General features: G+C 39.5%; 2 protein-coding genes across 2 annotated transcripts in view; one reads left to right on the top strand and one right to left on the bottom strand.

Moving 5' to 3' along the window:
• LOC144655764 (DENN domain-containing protein 3-like) overlaps positions 1-938 on the bottom strand; it is a 38207-nt gene extending 37269 nt beyond the window's left edge. Inside the window, exon 1 of the mRNA XM_078516027.1 lies at positions 759-938. The gene's annotated coding sequence lies outside the window, so the exon portion shown is untranslated. The remainder of the gene's footprint in view (positions 1-758) is intronic.
• The window catches only part of LOC144656441 (histamine H2 receptor-like), a 93016-nt gene that overhangs the window by 29662 nt on the left and 37671 nt on the right, over positions 1-25683 (top strand). The gene's annotated exons all lie outside the window — the stretch shown is intronic.

Here is a 25683-nt window from a genome sequence, read left to right as displayed (position 1 = left end):
AGTCTGCAAACCTGGAGACTTACATGAAGCACTCTGATTATGGAAGCTTAAATACAGTGTGGTACCCCGGTTTGCCTGAATTATGCTTCAGTTAGCCCCCCCCACAATAGGTCCTTGATAGAAACCTGATGAAATGTACGTAGCATGGGATTGGGGGTTGGGTGGGTGTGGGGAACCTGACAGAAGAGTATTCAAGGTTCATGCATTGGATATCCACCAACTCAATATGTGAATGCTTTCTTGTTCCTGCTGGAGTGATTTATCTTTGATGTTATAAGTAAAGCTTAATTAACATAAGCTTAAGTTAAGGCAGGACAGTTTACAGGTCCTACGGCTGTATAAATAAATATAAACAAGCAGTTAATCATTAATTATGAAAGTGCTAATCTGTCCAATCCTGTAAGTCTCGCACAACATCGGACATCGATTTTGTTTTCAATTTCTAGTATAAATTGATTTTAAAATTGTTACAGTTGATCTAATATCGATTGATATCAATTTCATTAATAAGTCGTTCCGGATATAGCCAAGTTTTCTCCAAACACACAACTCAAGTTGCGAATTTTGAAGAGCACAATATTGAAGAGAACATTAATTAAATCACCCAGCAAATACTACTAACAAAACCTCCTTTAAGAATCTTCACTTATGCATAAAATATTAAGAAGCTTTGCCGTATTAAAGCTTTCAGGTTTGCAAACCGAAAAATCTTACTAAACGAAAGAGCTTTGCACTTTTATAGCTCGCCGGCATCATACCTGACTGTATATCGCCAAACTCTTTGCTCAGTGGTTTACGTCTTCTTCATTTCAAGAGCAGACAGTACGCAAAACCGTTTATCGATGTAAAGTAGTTCTGCGAAATAATCTCTGGAGTTTATAAACGCACGAAGGAGCTAATTCAAAGAACTATCGGAAGTCGCCATTTCGGGGGAGGGTATTTATGTACGTCATGTAATACCACGCGGTTTTTCCCCGAATCAGTGTCGCGTGACCGTGACGCATTGTCGCGTGACTGATGCATCCGACGATATGACCCTACAGGGGTACCCAAGGTTCAACACGTCAGTGAAAATGCTCGCTGTGTTTACGTTGGTTTAGCACAAGGCAGAAAAAGCTACCAAAAACCCCACAACAAACTTTTAACCAAGGAAATAATTCATGAAGTATTTCAACAATTCTTCGGTGCGTTCGTTGATCATCTATTCTGAGAAAAATCGGAAACGCGGAAATGCACACAGTGGAACGAATGCTCACGCGTGCGTCACAGCACAGCACTTTCCACGGGTACCGGCTGATAATAAATTTTAGGTAATTATTTCTAACCGAGATTTGTACATAAACAAGGATGCAACACTATTTTCGGTTCAAAAATGAATCATCGTTTTTTTGCGACCAGTGTTTAGTATCCCTGGGTTAAAAAATTGGAATATTCAATGTTCATATACGTAGATTCTTGTTTATTACATGTTCAGCACCCATGTCTAAGACAGTAGTACATGTGTTGTCTCTATAACACCGGAAATACGTCACAAATTGTCAACCACAGCAGGAGAAAAACATTTCGAAGAAATTTGCTATTCAAGAAGTGAGGAACAATAAAATTATAAGACTACGTTACATCTAATATTATTGCGGAAAGTAAAGTGAGTGCGGGCCCATCTCTCTGGTTATTGAGCCCAGTCTCCTAATCTTTCATAAAACATAAACAGCGCGTCCAAAGAGGGTCAAACGGTCCTGGGCACGAAAATAAGCCCAAGAATCGGAAAGGATTTTATTCAAATTTCATAACTTCAAACTATCTCGATTTTATAGTATTACAAAAACCGTTTTTAGGAAAGTTTCCTAAAAACGACGGTTAATTCATTACGCACAACATACAGTAATTCCTATTGTTTGCTCTTGGATTATTTAATTGTTCAAAAGACTTTGTTGATATACTTCGCCTTAAAAATGCTTCTGGTTCCAGCCAGTTGTATAAACGGGTATCGAGGAATTAAACTTAAACCCTGTTGTATTTTGACCGGTGGGGGAGGCGCTTTCGAGACCCGCTCCTGTTTTGAAACTCAGTAATTTCAAAACGATAAGGCTTTATAAGGCTTTTTAAGGATTTTTAAAAGCGGAGCGGGTCTCGAAAGCGCCCTCTCCACCCCCCCCCCCCGCTCTTGTTTTAAAACTCAGTAATTTCAAAACGATAAGGCTATAACCAACAAATTTGGTGAGGATTTTTAAAAGCGGAGCGGGTCTCGAAAGCGCTCCCCCCCCCCCATGTAACTTCCAGAATATTTAAGCAATCACAACGAAACTGATAGGATGCGTCAGTATGTCGATAATGTCCCGTTGAAGCCCTGAATTTTTTTTTCAGGCTTCTTTATTCCAATTGCTTAAATTGGAAAATTCACTGCGACGATCATTTATCACTCTCAATGTTTCTTTTGTTATATGTCACGCGGGATGATGACGTCACATCACGTGACAATTACATTATGACGTAAAAACAGCCGCCATCTTGGATTTCAAAATTTTTCCAAGATGCCAGAAAACCACCCAAAATTACTGCAAAGTACACAAAATCGATAAAGATGTGCTTTAATTAAAACCGTAAAAAGGTAAAAATAATGCCATTAAAGTTAACTTTCATTAATAGAAACACGGAAATTACAAATTAATTTTGGGAAAACATGCCTGTCAAAATGCCGTTGCCATGATGATGTCAAGTACTTGATACATCATACAACCCTACTTAATTATTGCCAGATAAATTTTAGAAAAACTCAGAAAGTTTGGCAGCGTTTGGTTGCCAAATATTGGCAGCTTTCCTCGTGTTCTCTCAACGTGAATCCCTGTGGTTTTATTAAGCCAGTACCCCCCCCCCCCCAAAGTGTGATCTATTGCTTTTATAAATGATTGTTGTGTCAAAGAGTGAGAAACAAGTTTTGATTTCGTGATCAATTGGGTAACTCTCAACACATACATAAAATAACACGGTAAACCAATCACAACAGCTGAAAGAATCCAACAGAGGTTCAGCTACACACACGATGCAAGCGATGGAAAGTTTTAGTGCTATAAAAGTTATAGGAGAGGAAAGGAAGGAGCAGTTGGTTAAAAGCAAAAATGTTTTCATAGATTTCAAAGAACTTTGAGGTGGAAAAGCAAGAAATCTTGGCCGGAGTGACTTGTTGCGAAAGTAAACGACTTCACGCCGAAAGTTTGCTAGTTCCCAAACTTCATACACTGGGAATTGAAGTTACTCGGGGATTACTTTTACCGATTCTGCGATTGGAATAAAGGTTAGTTCAAAAGAAGCTGCTTCTGAAATTTATTTTGACATTATTTACTTACGTTAAACGCTATGACTGAAGCTCGTATCTCAAAGTATTTTTAGACTATAACTTGAAAATTAGTTAATAGAAAGCAAATCATTGATCGTGTTCTGCATAAAGCTTGTTTAAACGTAAAACAAGATGAGCTCAATGTTAGCTTGTTAGAAATTTTTCATCTGCAGTTTTTAAACCTAAAGTCTTCCACAGACTCTAAAATGCAAAGCAATTAAAGCGCTTAAAATGTCCGCAGGCGTAAAAAGATTCGTAGTAGTTATAAATTCGTAGTAATTTCAAGTTAGGTTTAAATCGCGACCAATATGTGGTCCCTTGTTTTAAGCTTTGCGAGTAAGAGCTAGATAAATTTAAAAAGTGCTTATTTTTTTTTATGCCCGATCGCTAAATGCGGAACTGTTTATATGTGTTCCTCCTCGCTTTTTGTGTTTTTGTTTATTTTCCGCAAGGCCCTTCCCTTCTTTCTGCAGAGGGCGGAAAAGTTTAACAAGTGACCGACCTTCGTTAGATGTTTGCATTAAAACCGTTTTTACCGAATATTTCGATTTTCCCTTATAATCGTCTGACAGATTAACGGTTATCAGATTTAACTAAAGTTGTGCACAATTTCTTGTCGTTTCACGTAGTGCTAGGAACCGGAACAATAGCCTATATGTTTTTGACCAATCAGACAACGCGTTGTATCTCAGTTAATTTCAATTGAATATAGTCAGTCAAATAAAAATGAAACTCTAAAGGGACTGTGTCAAGGCTAAGTAATCTTATGTTATTAAATTTTGCCAAATATTCGCTATGAAACTTAATGTTTTCAAAGAAATTAATTCTATGATTCTAAATGACAAAACCATAGCTTCATTGCAGCCAAATGTGTCTCCCGGGCGTCATAAATTAAAGTTCCAAGAAGACAAGATTAACTTTGAAAACTGTTCCGCCGGACCATATTTCAAAAGCCCACATCGCAATCCGTTTCAATCTTCGACACTTTTGGCCATCCGTACCTTCTTTTGCATTCGGTGTGTTATTTAAATGTTCCTTCACTGTTTTATATTTTTAAGAGGTTATTTTATACATTTAAACAAATTTGATGGTCATTTCCTATGCCTAAGTTTGGCTAAAATCCGTGACACACTGTCCCAACATTCCCAAACACCTTACGCCAAACGAATAGTCTGGGTTTAGTGGAGGAATACACGAAATAAGGAGTAGGTGTACATGTCTCGGGGGGAGCTGAGAAAGACTGCAAAGAACAGGCAGCAGTGGCGGAATCTGGGAACGGCCTTATGTGCCCAAGGGCACGAAGAGGATTGAGCAAGAGAGTACATGTCTCAGCTACAGTCTAATGTAGTTTTAAAATTAACACCAAAATAACATTATTTTAAGTGTAATAATCTATAGCCATCTTGCTTTATTTATGCTTCAACAGTCAGTCAAGCGTCACTAAGGACCTTATCTAGACGTGGCAGTTTCAGTTATTTTTGCGGTGTTTGATATTTGGTTATGATGTTTTCCTTTTCCTGCCGATCTTGTTTTTTCCGTTTCCTGCTGCTGATCATTTCCTTTTCCTGCATCAGTTGAATCTCGTTACTCTAGAAATTTGTACACGCAGACAAAAAGTTACAAGTACGGTTTGCACGTGTTACACGTGGGTTGAAAAATATAATAGTCACGAAAAATGAAGACATTCATGTAAAGCGTAGCTGCAAGTCACTATTATTAATTTCGTGATCGAGGAACATAGTCCCTAAGTGAGTCAGTTGAGAGCAAGTTTTACTCGAAAGCGACACTTTTTTGAGGTAAATTCACTGTGATAGTTAGTAAAAAGTGAATGTAAGAAGTCATTTATACATCTAAGCAGATCATTTCTCGAAACACATCAAATTTAACTACGTTTCTCTTTTAAATTTATTTCATTTTTAGCAACTATGTTTATTTGTTGGAACAAAATCTCGCCAAGCACAGTCTAGTGAAAGCTATCAAGAAGGTCAGAGACTTGCCTAGTGCACATAAAAAGTAACCTCTGATTTTCATCATAGTAAAACGTTATTTTTTTTATTTTTCATTTTCAATGATTTTCGTGTTAAAGGAATATGAAGTGCATTGGTCTTCTCGTGATAGCATGGGTTATAACAGCTGCTGAGACATTGCCTCTCCAGAAAGAAACGAAGCGAGCTGAGGTAATGTTTTATCATTGAACTATTGGTGTTTATAAACCATTTATACTCGGGTCTCGAGCAAAATAACTGAAAAAAATAATGACACCTTGACATCTCCTCTCGTTGAAACAGGCTGTTATTTTAGCAACTAACCAACTAACAGTAAAGTTCCGAAAACAGGGACATTAAAAGCAGCAATTTCTCCAAAATTAAAGTTACAACAATTGTAAAGATTAATCGAAAGTAGCAAACTCATACGTCAACAATAAACATGCTCGGACTCATGTTTTCAGTATTTTTAGCTCATTTCAGAGGTTTTTCTTGAGATTTCAGACTTGACGCTCTGAAACGATACAGCGAGCAGATAATGTTAAAATTATCAGTTGAACATAACTGCTTTAAGGCTGTTCAGTATTCGTAACAAACGGCAGACTAGGAATAAAATTTCTTGATCACATGCAAAAACAAGACAACGAAACAACCTCAGGACCTGAAAAACAAGAACTTATAAACTTTAAAAACGAAAAATCTAGTTTGAAGACGATAGTCAAGCTATAAAATGCATTTAATTTTTCATCCCGTTGTGTTTCATTGGCTTTGCTTTGAAAACATGCTTTGATTTATACTTATGCTTTATACTTTGCGTATTCTCGCTGTATTCTGTCTTCTTTTAAAGTTCTTATTTTTAAGCTTTTTCCAATTATTTTTTACAGATGCAGTCAAAGATTTCGCAATCTCATCTTGTAAAGACACGTAAGGGAATTTTCTGTTATTTTTTGATTAATTGACTGACTGACTGACTGACTGACTAACTAACTGACTGGCCGTTTGATTGATTGATTGATTGATTGATTTGCTAACCAAACTTCAACCCGCCTACCCACTCACTTACCCACCTACTTACCTACCAACCTGTCTGCGTGTCTACTTAGTAATCTGCCAACCTAGCTATTAGCCGACATAACCCCCTATATCCAGCGACAAGTCTAACTCAATGAAGGAGAAGAGTAGATAAACGTTGTATCAAAAAGTACAAATGTTCAGCTTATTAGGTCGAGCATTGCCGGAACTTTGGGTGTCTACAAGTCTGTCCGTCCAAAAACATAATTTAGCTGCTTTCGTTACTCAATGGGATTATTTCATGAGATTTGCACTTTAGTATTAGGGATGGGGTTTTAAGGGGGATGACGAACCGACGATGAGTCGTGGCATAAAATCTGATCAGCACTCGGCTTTGCGCTTTTAAACACCTACTTCTTATAAATAAATCCTTCTTCCAGGTAAGGTAAGACGAGGCAGACATTCAAGTAATTAGACAACGATACGATCAATGACCTTTCATTTTCTCCTTTTATATTTTATGTCGGTTGCAGTGTTTTAACCGCTCTTCTGTAATCTTATGATTCAAACGTTTATCAACAGCTAAAACTAAATGCGAAAAGCTTCGTGACAAATCTGTGGATGGTGTGCCAGGCACTTCTATCCCTCAATGCCAAGCAGACGGTAGTTTTGAGCCTAAGCAGTGTGAACGCGACATTGGTTACTGCTGGTGTGTGGACGAGAATGGCGGGAAAATACCTGATACAGATACACCACCAGGCCAAAAAGAGCTAAAGTGCAGTTTAAAAGGTAAACTTAACCATTTCGAAATGAGCTCCTTAACGTTCCCTGGTAAAACATTGTAGCATCGTCTTTTCAGACATGTTCTATTTGTTTAAACATGAAGACGTCGAGAAGCTTGACTCAAGAGATCACTTCCGCTCAGCCTCTCGAAACGCAAGCCACTGACAACATTTTTTTTCTATTGATCTATCATCACTCGGACAATCACACTAGACAAATAACTGATCTTTCTGGGCTTAAACATTTTATTATGCATGGAAGCCAACTGCAGAATAAAAGCCAGAGGAAATTATATCACCATCTTTTTTTAAACGAATTAATGATGTACAATATTCATTGGCCCTTTGGCGGATGAATGGGTAAAGGTACAAAGCGCAGCATTTCTTTCGTTGAGGAGAACCTTTTCTCCATTAAAGCCTAGAATACCATCGACACTCTCCATAGTATTAAGAGCAGTCCCTGAGCTCTGATAGATGCCAAGTTCTAAATGGGGCCTGAATTCAGGAGTGAAATACCAGAATGTAAGACAAATCGTATATAATTTATACGCATGTTTAAATGCACTAACCGAAAACGAGCTAAAGAAAGTACAAACTAAGGAGGCAGAAAAACCTGCAATATACTGAACGAAAACGCCAGCAATACAGCAATAACTAGGATTTGCTACTCAGGGGAACCAACATGATAGCCACCCATTTAACTCAGCCATGATCATAAGGTAGAAAAAAGTATTAAGGCGACTTAAACAGAAAAACACCATTATATAAATATAAGGTGAAAAATTAATAGCCAAAGTTTTTATGATTTATTTTACCAATTAATGTTTTTTTTCGTGAAAATAAACACCTTCTTAACAAGCAAGTTATATCTTGACAAATTTCATTATTCTTCAGGATCAAGCTACTTTGCCAGCATCACCGTCTGTACCAAGAGTGGTCATTGTTCAGGGAGAAACGACACCGCACTCCCTACAAACATAGTACACTGTGCCAACAGAACACACTGTACAAACACCGTCAATTTCAGCAACAAAACGCACGGTCCTAACAGCACTAATTGTACGAACAGTATCCACTGTACCAACACCGTTCAATGCAGTAAAATCGACCGCTGTGCCAGCAAAGCTAACTGTAAAAGCACAATCGACCATACCAACAAGGCCCGCTATACTAACAAATCACACTGTACCAAAACATCGCACTGCACCAACACCGCTCACTGTACCAACACAGTCCCTTGTACCAAAACAGTCCACTGTACCAACAAAACCTACTGTTCCAATAAAGTGCTCTGTACAAACAAGGCCCAATGTACTAACATTGTCCAATGCACCAATGAAACCTTATGTACCAGCACAGAACACTGCACCAACGCAGCCCACTCTACAATCATAACACAATGTACCAACACAGACCATTGTACCAACAAAGCTCAATGTACAAACAGAAACAACTGTACTAACACAGCGCAGTGTGCCAAGACAGTCCACTGCACCAGTACAACGTGCTCTGCTGGAAAAACCTGCTGCACCAACACAACCCACTGTGTCAACACAGCAGACTGTGCCAACACGACCCAGTGTACCAACACAGCCCGCTGTGCCAATACAGTCCACTGTTCTAACACAAGCACTGTACCAGCACCGCCCACTGTAAAAACAAAACCCACTGTACTAACACAACCCACTGTACCAATAAAATCCACTTTACCATCGTAGCCCTTTGTAAAAACACAGACCGTTGTACTTACATAACTCACTTTCCCAACACAGATCACAATACCTACACAGACGACTGCACCAGAACCAACCACTGTACAAAATTAAATGAACCGACTGTTCTAACACAAACCACAGTGCCAGTGCAGCCCATTGTACCAACACAATCCACTTTACCAACATAGGCCACTTTAACATCAGTACGCTGTCCCAATACAACCCACTGTCCCAACACATCACACATGTACCGACACAGCCCACTGTCCCAACACATCACACTGTATCGACACAGCCCACTGTCCCAACGCATCACACTGTATCGACGCAACCCACTTTATTACCTATACATCAAAGAAGAACATCATATTAGAAGGTCACAAACATCCATATTTGTGAATGCAAAGCAGATATTGCCTGCTCTGTTTGTTACGTAAGGTGTGTGGATACCGAGTGCAATGCAAAGCTATTCCAGCAACCATAATCAGGTCACTGAAGAGTCAGTCGGAACGCAGCACTGCGTTCAACAGAATGGTTGGAAAAAATACTGCCACTGACTACGGCAACTGAGATGTGCCGATGTTCTGGCTTTTTGTTGTGGATCCACAGCAACTTTGATAATATTTTGATGTCATAATTGTACAGACTAAACATTCGACGTGAATATTTTATTTAAAGGGTGTAATTACTTTGCTGTACTATAAAGTTACTGAGAATAACGTCAGCTTGTTTTTATACAGCAAAAACACATAAAACGGTTTACAAACATAAAAAGATTAAGTTGTAACATTTCTTTTCGTAGATAATGTATTTTATCTGAGGGTACCAAAGGGGGGTTCGTGATCCCGTTTCACGCACAAGTTTTAACCAAATTCACGTGTCACGTATACTTGAAACAGCAAAATTCACGGATCACGTTTCTTTTCTAACTATTTTTCACGCGTCCCGGTCTAATTTTTGCCCTATTTTCACGCGTCACGGACTAATTTTTGCCCTTTTCACGTGTCACGCATAAACCCTTTGCCCCCCTCTTATCTGATTCAAACCTCAGTGAAGAAAACAAATCGTTTAAGACGTAGCCCCCTTTGGTGTTAATCAATTAAGCATGAGTGTGTCCTTTGCTAAAATGGAAAATTGAATCTAACAAGCCACATGGGATTATATATTCAATATGGTGATTCATCAGTTCTAAATAATGAATAATAAAACTTCCCTTACTACCAGCAGCTGTCTCAGTTCAAAAACTGACTAAGGACAAGCTAAGCTGTATTGGGGATAGAGATTTGTTTTACCCTTGCAGTAACACGTAACTAGTTCAATATCTGTCTAAGTATTCGATGGAAGAGAAAGATTTCTTTCTGTACTTTTGACTTCCGATTCGCGGACGAGATGTGTAACACTCCACGGGATTTTGGTCACTTTGGTGATGACACGCGCACGACACGTTTGCATGGTTAAAACACGACACGCTAAGCGCGTCAAGTTTTTAGATATACGTATAACTAATAAACAAAACAAAAGTTAACGTGTTTCGTGTTGGTTGACTTTGTTCCTACCTGCCTGACACGAAAAAGCGTTGTTTTCTTGACATGGTGCGATAGGCTTTGTTTCTTGACACGGTGCGAGTAAGCTTCCGTGTTATATTGATCCTCTCGAGAAGGGTTTGTTGCTTGACACGGTACAAAAAAGGGGTTATTAGTGTTCTTGACACGGTACAAAGACAGATGTTCTTGGCACGTTGAACTTCATTTGTTTAGTTTTCAACATAGCTAAATGTCTCACAACATTATTTCTGACGAAATCAAGTTCGAAATGCCGGTAGAAGCGGTAATTTAAATTCCAGTTCTAACCTTTGGCGCACGACTAAATTATGCTTGGGTATTCCGATGCTACCTTAGAGGGATAAACCGCTATGGTTTGCTCAGCGAAATCATTGTGGCCGCTGAGATAAAAAGGAAACTCTTAGTCTTGACTTAATCAAAACATTTGACTTGGAGAAACTATTTTTTCCAGCAATAATTAGCGCGGAGAACCGCGAGGGTAAAGTTTCTTTCCAAAGAACGCTGACGAGTAAAGAACACAGTTCGGAATCCGATATGAAACGTCTAGATCCGAAGTCCAAAGTTCCTAGGCAAAACACTTCGCATTTTCGCTGTTAGACAATTCCTTGGATCAAGATGCGCCATCACAAGTAATAATCTTTCTATCTGCTGGGTGATATTTTTTAAGAGCTCAGTGCATCCGTACCTTTAAACTAAACGACGTGTCAAAATTTATGTGAGAAAGCTCTAGGGCACTGACCATCAATCCGGTGAGAACTCTCTCTAATAGGCACAAAATCCTTCAGATGAGTATCAAGGCCAGTGACTTTAATTCCTCACTTACTCGAAACCCTGCGAAGTTCTTTTGGATTTTTGCTACGGTTCAAATAAAATTGGTAATAAGGTATTCTGTAAACGGGTAATATTCCAGAATACAATGTAGTGTTAATAAGCCACATGCATCTGTTCATAAGATAAGGCTGTCTTGTTCATAAGACTAGGCTGTCTTGTATCGATCCTTTGATCATCTGCTGCTGCACAGTCAAGGTCGGCCCACACGCGTCTCTTTCCAGGCCCTCAGTTTCGTTACTCAATTTGTCTATGCGGTTCAGCTTTTAACGGTATATTCCATGATAGCCATCCTGTTTCGGTATCCTCGCCAACCCTAGCTGAAACCTCCTTAAAAGCGTAAGGTATGGTTTATTCTCGTTAAAACTATCTCTTCCGTCTTCATTTAGCTTTCTTAGCCACGTTTGTGTGTTTCGGTTGGGTTTAAGTGCACATGTAGCAAAGGTTTCTTCTCGGTTCTCGTGGTGTAAGAAGACAAACATGTCTTAATTTGGGTATTATATTTAGCCAAGATCATTCCGCCGGGCTTTAGGGTAGCTGAAGCAGGAAGTTCAACCTTTTTAACAAAAAAATCAAGTCCTTCAGTTGGAAGACAAGCAAGACTCCTCGGTACCTCTCCGCTTAGCGAGCGGTGTAAACGTCTCAATACCAGTAACTGAAATGGCCGAGCCAAGTTGTCTTCGGATGTCAAATAGTCAAGTTTACAAATGTGTATGCACTTAGGTAGTCGCTATCGGCATATCAACAACTGTTGCGCTTCTTGTATGATATTTTTGATGGCTCCTCGAATTCCTTGAACTTTCCAGGCAAACAGCACCGGGTTTAATAAGGAATTGACGTAAATAAAAGTCCAAGAAATCTCAAAGATAGACAAGGGTATGCGAGATCGAAAAACACCGATGACGAGATAGGGTAGGTAACAAATTGCAAAAATAAGATACACATAAAACATGTTAATGAAGGATTTTTTCAAACGATTGAAGTTTGCGGACTCGTCGTTGGACTGCACCTGTAGCTGATTGTGAATTTGCATTTGGTGACGTCGGACTATGTGGTAAATTCTGTAGTAAAGTATTGCATTGGCGATAATGATAATACTACCCAGCACAAAAACAACTGGGCTAGAATTTGATTTACTCATCCAAAAACCAACAGCAGATAAAATTGCAATCCCCAACCAAATAGTTCCAAGGAGAAATACTGTCCTTTTGACCGTAACAAGTTCCTTGTATCTCAGATGAAGATGAAGGGCCAAATATCTGTCAATACTAAGAAGCGTTACGTTGGAAAACGAAACGACGCACAGAACGTTTCCAAAATAGGCATGAACGTTTGACAATATTCCAAGGTTTATTCCTGTGCACTGTACAAACTTCCAAGCGATATAAAGTGGTTGAACAGTCACACCAACACACAGGTCAGTCAGGGCGAGGTTTAACAACAGAATATTAGATGGTGACATCAGCGATGGAGTTCGTGCAATTGAGACAAGAATCAGCGTATTTCCGACAATGATAATGATGCAAAGTGGAAAATTAAAAGCTGCGTTTGCGATGTAGAGGGTAGAATTCAAATCCATGTCAATCAGTCAATATTCGATTTGGATCAAGAAAACACATGAAAAAAATGGGAGCATGATCATATCACAACATTTCCCATCTGGCATGGTAAAATTCGTGGGTGTTCCCTTATTTTCATATGACTTCAATTACTCCTTTTAATTGAAAAAAATAATTTAATTTATTGCTTTCCGAAAGCTTTTTTCTCGATTTTGGCCGCACGCAAACAATTTTCTGAAGTAGTTTTGATTTCAATGATATTCCGATTATAACTCCACACAAGCATGTTACTAAACATCCCGCTTTCAATTCAAAAAGAAACTTTCATTACTTTAATTTCCTTTTTGTTTGAAATAGAAACTTTCAATTGGAAAGGCCCCTGTTTACAGAGGCTTTAAAGGACGAAAAAGGCTGAATTAACATATTTTTGGAGATTTTTGTTTCAAAATTATTTTTGTAAGAATTATTTTTCGTTTGAAATATACACTTTCAATTAGAAATGCCCTGTTGAAAAGCTGAAAAACTTTGCTGGGGACTACTTCTGAAGCAAGTCAACGACAGCTTTGTTAATACCTTTGTGCTTCATGTACAATTTTAAACTTTAATAATTAAAATTCGCTACTTTAACAGATGGAAGATTTAATGACAACATTCATGAACAGCGTTTGTAATTATTTCTAATGGGAAACCAAATTTTCTTTTGAAACTGAAAATAAATTTTGCGTTTAAAAAGTTGGCGTTTTTTAACTGAATTTCGCTTTAAACTTGCGTAAAATGGTGCTTCATTAGAAAGAGAAACTGTCGTGGGTTGCGCAGAGAAATCTTCGTGGGTTTTGAGATGAAAATGAAATAAAGAAAGAAACTCTAGCCGTATAGAAATTAACTCGAAACATTTGACTTAGACCAAGGATTTTTCCAACAATTACGTGCAATAAGAACCTTGATTCTTCGAACAAAATTCGTGATTGTGTCCAGATTCGAAGGCGAAAGTTTATAGCCACCCAATTCACCTTCCTGTTGTTAGGCAATGACACTCTAACAGTTATGTCGTTAAACAGCTTATAATTGCTTTGTTTCATGTACGACTGCTGCAAGGCCCTGAACACAAACACACTGGTAAAAACTTTGTCTAATAAGCTCCAACCATCTTTACTCACCCAAATCTATGTGAAGGCTTATTGGATTAGTACTGCCTCTCGGATAAAATTGATAATGAGGTTTTTAGAAGACGTGGAAAATAGAAACCAAGAAAATCACTTATAACTGGGCCATACCAAAATCCAATAGGTTTTAAGCCAGGCTCGTTCGGGTTTTCTAGCAGAGGGTAGAAACTGTTGGTAAGAGAAAAATTTAAGTCTTCGAAAGAGAAAAAATACTCTTGCGTAGCTTCCTACTTAACGAGCAAGGTAACGTCCAAACTGGAGTCTAAAATGACTATTTAAATTTGATTGCAGCGAAGAACGTGGCTTTGAAACAACTGAGTAAAATTGTTCTCGGCTGTAGTGAAGTTACCTTTATAAATGTAGAGTTAGGTAGGTGCTATACGCATGACAATAACTGTTTTGCCATTTGTACGGTGTTTTTGATGGCTTCCAGAATTTCTCCATTTCTGCAAGCGAATAGCACTGGGTTTAATAACGAATTAATGTAAATAAAAGTCCAAGAAATCTCAAAGGTCGACAAGGGTATGCGTGATCAAAGAGCATACATTACAACGTAGGGAAGATAACAAATTGCAAAAATGAGGTACACGTAAAATACGTTAATGTAGGATTTTATTAAACGATAAATGTTTGCGGACTCGTCGTTGGACTAGTCCAGTCCCTGAACTCTCTCTTCTGCGCGCCTATTATAGGGGCTGAACACAGGCGCGCGAAGAGAGAGTCCAGGATAACTTGCGCATGCGCCAGTTTTCCCCCCAAAATTGGGGGAAAAACCATATTTGGTAGCCCTTTTGAAAACGCATGCGCACAGATGACGAGTTCAACTACGCGACCGTGTACTAAAGCAGGATCACCGGAATACCTTTAAAAAACCTAGCTTTGCAGTCAGTGTCTGCTAAAAGGTAACGGCCAAAACAAAAATCGCTATCCGTCAACGATTCCTAGTATTTTGTAGCTGTTTATTGAATTGGTTTTGGATGCAATACCCGATTCCCTCTATAGCGCGCGCCTGCAGGGAATCACGGTAGTTGTATTTATCAACCCATGCGCGAGACTCAGTAACGTGCATCGTTGTTGAGTCTCGCGCATGGTTTGATGAATACAACTACCGTGATTCCCGCGCGCGCTATAGAGGGAATCGGGTATTGAGCACAGTTCAGCACAGTTTTTTCTTGTATTTATTCGCGCGCTCGGTCGCGTAGTTCAATTCGTTATTTAAGCGAGCCAGTTTTTACCTAGCACGCGCTTCCCAAGCAACTGACGCCACACTCCTCGCTTCTGATTGGTTCGTTCTGAGCATGCGCATGCAAGTTATGCTGGACTCTCTCTTCGCGCGTCTGGGTTCAACCCCTATAAAGGGCGCATGTAAGAGAGAGTTCAGGGACTGGACTAGTCGTTGGACTGGAGCTGTAGCTGGTTGTGAATTTGCATTTGGTGGCGTCGGACTATGCGGTAAACTCTGTAGTAAAGTATTGCATTGGTGATAATGATTATGCTAGCCACCACTACAACAACTGGGCTGGAATCCGACTTAGTCAGCCTTAATCTAACAGCGGATAGAATTGCGTTCCCCAGCCAAATAATTCCAAGGAGCAATACTGTTCGCACACGGTAACATTAGTTCTTTGTATCTCAGGTGAAGATGAAGGGCCAAATATCTTTCAATAGTTAGAAGCGTAACGTAAGAAATCGAGACCGCACACAAAAGACTTCCAAAGTAGGCATGAATATTTCAGGGTTTATTCCTGTTTCTGTGCACTGTAAAAGCTTCCAAGCGATATAGAGTGGTTGAACAATCACACCAACACGTAAGTCACTTAAGGCGAGGCTAAACAGCAAAATATTTGATGGCGAGAAAAGCGATGAAGATCTGGCAATTGATACAAGAATCAGAGCATTTTCGAAAATGATAATGATGCAAAGTGGAACATTTAAAGCTGCATTTCCGATGTAGAGCGTATAATTCAAATCCATTTCAATTTGCCAATGTGCGATTAGGCCAAAGACAACACATGAAAAATGGAGCATGATCATATCTTAACATTTCCCATCTGGCATGGCAAACGTCTTGGGTGTCTCCTTATTTTCCTTGGTAAATAAAGGTGACGGGCCTACACGTTCGTGACATTTGTAACCTTTGCCGTTTTATGTTGAGTACGGTCTTTCGACCTTATTTGCTTCTGACTTCTTTCTGAGGGTACTGTTATTGTTTGGAGGCTTAATGTATTGAATAAAGCCGTAAGATTGTGGCCAAGGAAGTGTCTAGAGGTCAATAAGTCCGCGCTGCGTGGTTTCCGTTTGTAGAGTTGAATGATACCTCTAAATATAAACTCTACCACATGTTGTGCTAGTTTAGTTTGTTTTTGCTTTCCAAAGATTTTTCTCGATATTGGGCGCACACAAACACGTTCCTGTACTCGTTTTTATTTTAATGATATTTTTTATTATTACTCCGCACAAGTATGTTACTAAACATCCCGCTTTCACTTTAAAAGGAAACTTTTATTAATTTTAAAGTAATATAAAAATTAAAATTTTCCTTTTGTTTGAAATAGAAACTAACAATAAGAAAGGCCCTTTTTGACAGAAAGCTATTTTGGAACGTTCTTTAATTTAAATTTAAAAACAGAAAAAGGCGTAACGAATTTATGCTGGAGAGTTCCATTTCCAAAAAGGAAACGTCCAACATAAAGTTTTAAATAGTCATTTTAATATGATTGCAAAGATGTATAAGCTCGTGGCTTTGAACCAAATGATTAAATTTTCCTCCCCTGTTTACACTCCAGATCCAGCAAATCCGGCTACTTTGTGACTTGAAAAGTACATTTTAGGACTTTCTCGAAATCCACCATCACGTGGATTCCTCCTAATATTTATTTCTGGTCCAAACGAATCGAATAAGAAAGTACTACTTGAACCACTGATAATGACGATTTGGAGCCCTGCTGTAGAAATACCATCACGTAGATAAGAGCTTACTTTCACTTCGCATCCAGCAAAACCGGCCCGTTTGAGACTTGAAAAGTACTTTTTAAGTCTCTTTGGAAATCCGCCATCACGTGGATTCATCCTAATATTCATTTCTGGTCCAAACGAATCAAATAAGAAAGTACTACTTGAACCACTGATAATGACGATTATGAGCCCTGCTGTTGAAATACCATCACGTAGATAAGAGCTTACTTTCACTTCGCATCCAGCAAAACCGGCCCGTTTGAGACTTGAAAAGTACTTTTTAAGTCTCTTTGGAAATCCGACATCACGTGGATTCATCCTAATATTCATTTCTGGTCCAAACGAATCAAATAAGAAAGTACTACTTGAACCACTGATAATGACGATTATGAGCCCTGCTGTTGAAACACCATAACGTAGAAAAGAGCTTAGTTTCACTTCGCATCCAGCAAATCCGGCCCGTTTGAGACTTGAAAAGAACATTTTGGGTGTCTTTGGAAATCCACCATCACGTGGATTCATCCTAATATTCATTTCTGGTCCAAACAAATCAAATAAGAAAGTACTACTTGAACCACTGATAATGACGATTTGGAGCCCTGCTGTTGAAATACCATCACGTAGATAAGAGCTTAGTTTCACTTCGCATCCAGCAAATCCGGCCCGTTTGAGACTTGAAAAGTACTTTTTAAGTCTCTTTGGAAATCCGACATCACATGGATTCATCCTAATATTCATTTCTGGTCGAAACAAATCAAATAAGAAAGTGCTACTAGGGCCACTGATAATGACGATTATGAGCCCTGCTGTAGAAATACCATAACGTAGAAAAGAGCTTAGTTTCACTTCGCATCCAGCACAACCGGCCCGTTTGAGACTTGAAAAGTACATTTTGTGTCTCTTTGGAAATCTGCCATCACGTGGATTCATCCAAATATTCATTTCTGGTCCAAACGAATCAAAAAGTGCTACTTGTACCACTGATAATGACGATTATGCGCCCTGCTGTTGAAATACCATCACGTAGATAAGAGTTTAGTTCACTTCGCATCCAGCAAATCCGGCCCGTTTGAGACTTGAAAAGTACATTTTGGGTGTCTTTGGAAATCCGCCATCACGTGGATTCATCATAATATTCATTTCTGGTCCAAACGAATCAAATAAGAAAGTACTACTTGAACCACTGATAATGACGATTTGGAGCCCTGCTGTTCAAATACCATCACGTAGATAAGAGCTTACTTTCACTTCCCATCCAGCAAAACCGGCCCGTTTGAGACTTGAAAAGTATTTTTAAGTCTCTTTGGAAATCCGACATCACGTGGATTCATGCTAATATTCATTTCTGGTCCAAACGAATCAAATAAGAAAGTACTACTTGAACCACTGATAATGACGATTTGGAGCCCTGCTGTAGAAATACCATAACGTAGATAAGAGCTTACTTTCACTTCGCATCCAGCAAGACCGGCCCGTTTGAGACTTGAAAAGTACTTTTTAAGTCTCTTTGGAAATCCGACATCACGTGGATTCATCCTAATATTCATTTCTTGTCCAAACGAATCAAATAAGAAAGTGCTACTTGGGCCACTGATAATGACGATTATGATCCCTGCTGTAGAAATACCATAACGTAGAAAAGAGCTTAGTTTCACTTCGCATCCAGCACAACCGGCCCGTTTGAGACTTGAAAAGTACATTTTGTGTCTCTTTGGAAATCTGCCATCACGTAAATTCATCCTAATATTCATTTCTGGTCCAAACGAATTAAAAAGTGCTACTTGAACCACTGATAATGACGATTATGAACCCTGCTGTTGAAATACCATAACGTAGAAAAGAGGTTAGTTTCACTTCGCATCCAGCAAAACCGCCTCGTTTGAGACATGAGAAGTACATTTTGGGTCTCTTTGGAAATCCGCCATCACGTGGATTCATCCTAATATTCATTTCTGGCCCAAACGAATCAAATAAGAAAGTGCTACTTAGACCACTGATAATGACGATTATGAGCCCTGCTGTTGAAATACCATAACGTAGAAAAGAGCTTAGTTTCACTTCGCATCCAGCAAATCCAGCCCGTTTGAGACCTGAAAAGTACATTTTGGGTGTCTTTGGAAATCCGCCATCACGTGGATTCATCCTAATATTCATTTCTGGTCCAAACGAATCAAATAAGAAAGTGCTACTTAGACCACTGATAATGACGATTATGAGCCCTGCTGTTGAAATACCATAACGTAGAAAAGAGCTTAGTTTCACTTCGCATCCAGCAAATCCAGCCCGTTTGAGACCTGAAAAGTACATTTTGGGTGTCTTTGGAAATCCGCCATCACGTGGATTCATCCTAATATTCATTTCTGGTCCAAACGAATCAAATAAGAAAGTGCTACTTAGACCACTGATAATGACAATTATGAGCCCTGCTGTTTAAATACCATCACGTAGATAAGAGCTTAGTTTCACTTCGCATCCAGCAAATCCGGCCCGTTTGAGACTTGAAATGTACATTTTGGGTCTCTTTGGAAATCCGCCATCACGTGGATTCATACTAACCCTCGGACGTAGAAGCCAACTCACACCCCCACCATCGTACAAGGAGGGGGTGGATGGAACCCCTCCCCGGAGTTTTCGTTATATTAAGGCGTAGTAAAAATATTTTGAACTGAGAAGAAAGCCCTTAGCTTACTCTACAAGATGACATAATTTTAATTAGCTGTGACGTCATATGACGTCACGTGACGTCATTAGAGCCGCCATCTTGGATCCGCCATCTTGGATTTCAACATTTTCTTAGAAAGTCAGAAAATAACGAAAATTGATGCAAAATCAAGCCAGAATGCTTACGGAATGTAAAAATAAACACATCTTGCACTTCTGTTTTAAAAAACTGGAATAAAATAAGAAAAATGGTAAAAATGACGATTTTTGGCCGGACCTGCTTGTATTTATGACGTTGCCATGGCAACGTCAAACACCATGGACACATGGTTGACATATCAAAATTTCCGCAAAGGATCAATGAACAGCTACTGAAAGTTTCAGCATTGTTGAGTAAATCGTTTTTTCAAAATTTGGAAAAAACCTTATGGGGGGGGGGGGGGGTGGCATCCACCCCCCTTTGTACGTCCGAGGGTTAATATTCATTTCTGGTCCAAACGAATCAAATACGAAAGTGCTACTTGGACCACTGATAATGACGATTATGAGTCCTGCTGTTTGAATACCATCACGTAGATAAGAGCATAGTTTCACTTCGCATCCAGTTAATCCGGCCCGTTTGAGACTTGAAAACTACATTTTGGGTCTCTTTGGAAATCCGTCATCGCGTGGATTCATACTAATATTCATTTCTGGTCCAAACGAATCAAATACGAAAGTGCTACTTGGGCCACTGATAATGACGATTATGAGCCCTGCTGTTGAAATACCATAACGTAGAAAAGAGCTTAGTTTCACTTCGCATCCTTTAAATCCAGCCCGTTTGAGACTTGAAAACTACATTTTGGGTCTCTTTGGAAATCCACCATCACGTGGATTCATCCTAATATTCATTTCTTGTCCAAACGAATCAAATAAGAAAGTGCTACTTAGACCACTGATAATGACGATTATGAGCCCTGCTGTTTAAATACCATCACGTAGATAAGAGCTTAGTTTCACTTCGCATCCAGCAAATCCGGCCCGTTTGAGACTTGAAAAGTACATTTTGGGTGTCTTTGGAAATCCGCCATCACGTGGATTCATCCTAATATTCATTTCTGGTCCAAACGAATCAAATAAGAAAGTGCTACTTGGACCACTGATAATGACGATTATGAGCCCTGCTGTTTAAATACCATCACGTAGATAAGAGCTTAGTTTCACTTCGCATCCAGCAAATCCGGCCCGTTTGAGACTTGAAAAGTACATTTTGGGTGTCTTTGGAAATCCGCCATCACGTGGATTCATCCTAATATTCATTTCTGGTCCAAACGAATCAAATACCAAAGTGCTACTTGGACCACTGATAATGACGATTATGAGCCCTGCTGTTTAAATACCATAACGTAGATAAGAGCTTAGTTTCACTTCACATCCAGCAAATCCGGCCCGTTTGAGACTTGGAAAGTACATTTTGGGTCTCTTTGGAAATCCGCCATCACGTGGATTCATCCTAATATTCATTTCTGCTCCAAACGAATCAAATAAGAAAGAGCTACTTGGACCACTGATAATGACGATTATGAGCCCTGCTGTTCAAATACCATCACGTAGATAAGAGCTTAGTTTCACTTCGCATCCAGAAAATCCGGCCCGTTTGAGACTTTAAAAGTACATTTTGGGTCTCTTTGGAAATCCGCCATCACGTGGATTCATCCTAATATTCATTTCTGGTCCAAACGAATCAAATACGAAAGTGCTACTTGGACCACTGATAATGACGATTGTGAGCCCTGCTGTTGAAATACCACAACGTAGAAAAGAGCTTAGTTTCACTTCGCATCCAGCAAATCCGGCCCGTTTGAGACTTGAAAAGTACATTTTGGGTCTCTTTGGAAATCCGCCATCACGTGGATTCATCCTAATATTCATTTCTGGTCCAAACGAATCAAATAAGAAAGTGCTACTTGGACCACTGATAATGACGATTATGAGTCCTGCTGTTTAAATACCATCACGTAGATAAGAGCATAGTTTCATTTAGCGTCCAGCAAATCCAGCCCGTTTGAGACTTTAAATGTACATTATGGGTCTCTTTGGAAATCCGCCAACACGTGGATTCATCCTAATATTCATTTCTGGTCCAAACGAATCAAATAAGAAAGTGCTACTTGGACCACTGATAATGACGATTATGAGCCCTGCTGTTTAAATACCATCACGTAGATAAGAGCTTAGTTTCACTTCGCATCCAGCAAATCCGGCCCGTTTGAGACTTGAAAAGTACATTTTGGGTCTCTTTGGAAATCCGCCATCACGTGGATTCATCCTAATATTCATTTCTGGTCCAAACGAATCAAATACGAAAGTGCTACTTGGACCACTGATAATGACGATTATGAGCCCTGCTGTTTAAATACCATAACGTAGATAAGAGCTTAGTTTCACTTCGCATCCAGCAAATCCGGCCCGTTTGAGACTTGGAAAGTACATTTTGGGTCTCTTTGGAAATCCGCCATCACGTGGATTCATCCTAATATTCATTTCTGCTCCAAACGAATCAAATAAGAAAGAGCTACTTGAACCACTGATAATGACGATTATGAGCCCTGCTGTTCAAATACCATCACGTAGATAAGAGCTTAGTTTCACTTCGCATCCAGAAAATCCGGCCCGTTTGAGACTTTAAAAGTACATTTTGGGTCTCTTTGGAAATCCGCCATCACGTGGATTCATCCTAATATTCATTTCTGGTCCAAACGAATCAAATAAGAAAGTGCTACTTGAGCCACTGATAATGACGATTATGAGCCCTGCTGTTGAAATACCATCACGTAGAAAAGAGCTTAGTTTCACTTCGCATCCAGCAAATCCGGCCCGTTTGAGACTTGAAAAGTACATTTTGGGTCTCTTTGGAAATCCGCCATCACGTGGATTCATCCTAATATTCATTTCTTGTCCAAACGAATCAAATAAGAAAGTGCTACTTGGACCACTGATAATGACGATTTTGAGCCCTGCTGTTGAAATACCATCACGTAGATAAGAGCTTAGTTTCACTTCGCATCCAGCAAATCCGGCCCGTTTGAGACTTGAAAAGTACATTTTGGGTCTCTTTGGAAATCCGCCATCACGTGGATTCATCCTAATATTCATTTCTGGTCCAAACGAATCAAATAAGAAAGAGCTACTTGAACCACTGATAATGACGATTATGAGCCCTGCTGTTCAAATACCATCACGTAGATAAGAGTTTAATTTCACTTCGCATCCAGCAAAACCGGCCCGTTTGAGACTTGAAAAGTACATTTTGGGTCTCTTTGGAAATCCGCCATCACGTGGATTCATCCTAATATTCATTTCTGCTCCAAACGAATCAAATAAGAAAGTGCTACTTGGACCACTGATAATGACGATTATGAGCCCTGCTGTTTAAATACCATCACGTAGATAAGAGCTTAGTTTCACTTCGCATCCAGCAAAACCGGCCCGTTTGAGACTTGAAATGTACATTTTGGGTTTCTTTGGAAATCCGCCATCACCTGGATTCATCCTAATATTAATTTCTGGTCCAAACGTATCAAATAAGAAAGTGCTACTTGAACCACTGATAATGACGATTTTGAGCCCTGCTGTTGAAATACCATCACGTAGATAAGAGCTTACTTTCGCTTCGCATCCAGCAAAACCGGCCCGTTTGAGACTTGAAAAGTACATTTTGGGTCTCTTTGGAAATCCGCCATCACGTGGATTCATCCTAACATTCATTTCTTGTCCAAACGAATCAAATAAGAAAGTGCTACTTGGGCCACTGATAATGACGATTATGAGCCCTGCTGTTGAAATACCATAACGTAGATAAGAGCTTAGTTTCACTTCGCATCCAGCAAATCCAGCCCGTTTGAGACTTGAAAAGTACATTTTGGGTCTCTTTGGAAATCCGCCATCACGTGGATTCATCCTAATATTCATTTCTTGTCCAAACGAATCAAATAAGAAAGTGCTACTTAGACCACTGATAATGACGATTATGAGCCCTGCTGTTTAAATACCATCACGTAGATAAGAGCTTAGTTTCACTTCGCATCCAGCAAATCCGGCCCGTTTGAGACTTGAAAACTACATTTTGGGTCTCTTTGGAAATCCGCCATCGCGTGGATTCATACTAATATTCATTTCTGGTCCAAACGAATCAAATAAGAAAGTGCTACTTGGGCCACTGATAATGACGATTATGAGCCCTGCTGTTGAAATACCATCACGTAGAAAAGAGCTTAGTTTCACTTCGCATCCAGTAAATCCGGCCCGTTTGAGACTTGAAAAGTACATTTTCGGTCTCTTTGGAAATCCGCCATCACGTGGATTCATCCTAATATTCATTTCTTGTCCAAACGAATCAAATAAGAAAGTGCTACTTAGACCACTGATAATGACGATTATGAGCCCTGCTGTTTAAATACCATCACGTAGATAAGAGCTTAGTTTCACTTCGCATCCAGCAAATCCGGCCCGTTTGAGACTTGAAAAGTACATTTTGGGTCTCTTTGGAAATCCGCCATCACGTGGATTCATCCTAATATTCATTTCTGGTCCAAACGAATCAAATACGAAAGTGCTACTTGGACCACTGATAATGACGATTATGAGCCCTGCTGTTTAAATACCATCACGTAGATAAGAGCTTAGTTTCACTTCGCATCCAGCAAATCCGGCCCGTTTGAGACTTGAAAAGTACATTTTGGGTCTCTTTGGAAATCCGCCATCACGTGGATTCATACTAATATTCATTTCTGGTCCAAACGAATCAAATACCAAAGTGCTACTTGGACCACTGATAATGACGATTATGAGCCCTGCTGTTTAAATACCATCACGTAGATAAGAGCTTAGTTTCACTTCAAATCCAGCAAATCCGGCCCGTTTGAGACTTGGAAAGTACATTTTGGGTCTCTTTGGAAATCCGCCATCACGTGGATTCATCCTAATATTCATTTCTGCTCCAAACGAATCAAATAAGAAAGTGCTACTTGGACCACTGATAATGACGATTATGAGCCCTGCTGTTCAAATACCATCACGTAGATAAGAGTTTAGTTTCACTTCGCATCCAGAAAATCCGGCCCGTTTGAGACTTTAAAAGTACATTTTGGGTCTCTTTGGAAATCCGCCATCACGTGGATTCATCCTAATATTCATTTCTGGTCCAAACGAATCAAATACGAAAGTGCTACTTGGGCCACTGATAATGACGATTGTGAGCCCTGCTGTTGAAATACCACCACGTAGAAAAGAGTTTAGTTTCACTTCGCATCCAGCAAAACCGGCCCGTTTGAGACTTGAAAAGTACATTTTGGGTGTCTTTGGAAATCCGCCATCACGTGGATTCATCCTAATATTCATTTCTGGTCCAAACGAATCAAATAAGAAAGTGCTACTTAGACCACTGATAATGACGATTATGAGTCCTGCTGTTTAAATACCATCACGTAGATAAGAGCATAGTTTCATTTAGCGTCCAGCAAATCCAGCCCGTTTGAGACTTTAAATGTACATTATGGGTCTCTTTGGAAATCCGCCAACACGTGGATTCATACTAATATTCATTTCTGGTCCAAACGAATCAAATACGAAAGTGCTACTTGGGCCACTGGTAATGACGATTATGAGCCCTGCTATTGAAATACCATAACGTAGAAAAGGGCTTAGTTTCACTTCGCATCCAGCAAATCCGGCCCGTTTGAGACTTGAAAAGTACATTTTGGGTCTCTTTGGAAATCCGCCATCACGTGAATTCATCCTTATATTCATTTCTGGTCCAAACGAATCAAATACGAAAGTGCTACTTGGGCCACTGGTAATGACGATTATGAGCCCTGCTGTTGAAATACCATCACGTAGATAAGAGCTTAGATTCACTTCGCATCCAGCAAAACCGGCACGTTTGAGTCTTGAAAAGTACATTTGAGGTCTCTTTGGAAATCCGCCATCACGTGGATTAATCCTAATATTCTTTTCTGGTCCAAACGAATTAAATAGGAAAGTGCTACTTGAACCACTGATAATGACGATTATGAGCCCTGCTGTTGAAATACCATCACGTAGATAAGAGCTTAGCTTCACTTCGCATCCAGCAAAACCGGCCCGTT

This window comes from Oculina patagonica, chromosome 1, assembly GCF_052425735.1.
Source record: "Oculina patagonica isolate OP01 chromosome 1, crgOcupat, whole genome shotgun sequence".
In the NCBI taxonomy this organism is placed as follows: domain Eukaryota; kingdom Metazoa; phylum Cnidaria; class Anthozoa; order Scleractinia; family Oculinidae; genus Oculina; species Oculina patagonica.
Note: the sequence above shows the minus strand (reverse complement) of the source record. Positions and strands in the feature narration are given on the sequence as shown.